The sequence below is a fragment of the Physeter macrocephalus genome, chromosome 2 (genome assembly GCF_002837175.3).
Source record: "Physeter macrocephalus isolate SW-GA chromosome 2, ASM283717v5, whole genome shotgun sequence".
NCBI classification, from domain to species: Eukaryota; Metazoa; Chordata; class Mammalia; order Artiodactyla; family Physeteridae; genus Physeter; species Physeter macrocephalus.
The window spans coordinates 79,314,442-79,316,016 of record NC_041215.1 but is presented as its reverse complement, the minus strand read 5'-3'; positions in this window follow the sequence as shown (position 1 = coordinate 79,316,016).

The following is a 1,575-nucleotide window of genomic DNA, read 5'->3' as shown; positions in this document are numbered from 1 at the left end:
GTGTATCACATTGATTGTTTTGCATATATTGAAGAATCCTTGCAACCCTGGGATAAATCCCACTTGATCATGCTGTATGATCTTTTTATTGTGTTGTTGGATTCTGTTTGCTAGTATTTTGTTGAGGATTTTTGCATCTATGTTCATCAGTGATAGATATTGGTCTATAGTTTTCTTTTTTGGCGATAACTTTGTCTGGTTTTGGTATCAGGGTGATGGTGGCCTCACAGAACAAGTTTGGGAGTGTTCCTCCCTCTGCACTTTTTTGGAAGAGTTTGAGAAGGATAGGTGTTAACTCTTCTCTTAATATTTGATAGAATTTGCCGGTGAAGCCACCTGATCCTGGACTTTGGTTTGTTGGAAATTTTAAAAATTACAATTTCAATTTCATTACCTGTGATTGGTCTGTATATATTTTCTAATTCTTCCTGGTTCAATCTGGGAAAGTTGTACCTTTCCAAAAATTTGTCCATTTCTTCCAGGTTGTCCATTTTATTGGCATACAATAAAATTTCTTGTAGTAGTTTCTTGTAGTAGTCTTTCATGATTCTTTGTATTTCTGCAGTGTCAGTTATAACTTCTCCTTTTTCATTTCTGATTTTATTGAGCCCTCTCTTGATGAGTCTGGCTAAAGGTTTATCAATTTTGTTTACCTTCTCAAAGAACCAACTTTTAGTTTTATTGATCTTTGCTATTGTTTTCTTCATTTCTATTTCATTTATTTCTGCTGTGATTTCCACTCTGATTTATGATTTCTTTTCTTTTACTAACTTTGGGTTTTCATTGTTCTTATTTTTCTAGTTGCTTTAGGTTTACGGTTAGATTGCTTATTTGAGATTTTTCTTGTTTGTTAAGGTGAGCTTGAATTGCTATGAACTTCCCTCTTAGAATTGCTTTTGCTGCCTCACATAGGTTTTGGATCATTGTGTTTCGTTGTCATTTATTTCTAGGTATTTTTTTTATTTCTTCTTTGATTTCTTCAGTCATTGCTTGGTTATCTAGCAGTGCACTGTGTAGCCTCCATGTGTTTGTGATTTTTACAGTTTTTTTCCTGTAATTGATTTCTTTGTTCAGTATTCTTTTTTTCTGTTTTTTAAATTAAATTAAATTTATTTATTTATTATACAGCAGATTCTTATTTGCAATTGATTTCTAATCTCACAGTGTTGTGATCAGAAAAGATGCTTGATAAGATTTCAATTTTCTTAAATTTTTGGGTTGATTTGTTGACCCAAGATGTGATCTGTTCTGGAGAACATTCCGTGTGCGCTTGAGAAGAAAGTTTATTCTTCCGCTTTTGGGTGGAATGTCCTAAAAATATCAGTTAGATCTGTCTGGTCTATTGTGTCATTTAAAGCTTGTGTTTCTTTATTTATTTTCTGTCTGGATGACCTGTCTATTGGTATAAGTGGGGTGTTAAAGTCCCTACTATTATTGTGTCACTGTCGATTTCTCCTTTTATGGCTGTTAGCATTTGCCTTATGTATTGAGGTGCTCCTATGTTGGGTGCATAAATATTTATAATTGTTATGTTTTCTTCTTGGATTGATCCCTTGATCATTATGTAGTGTCCTT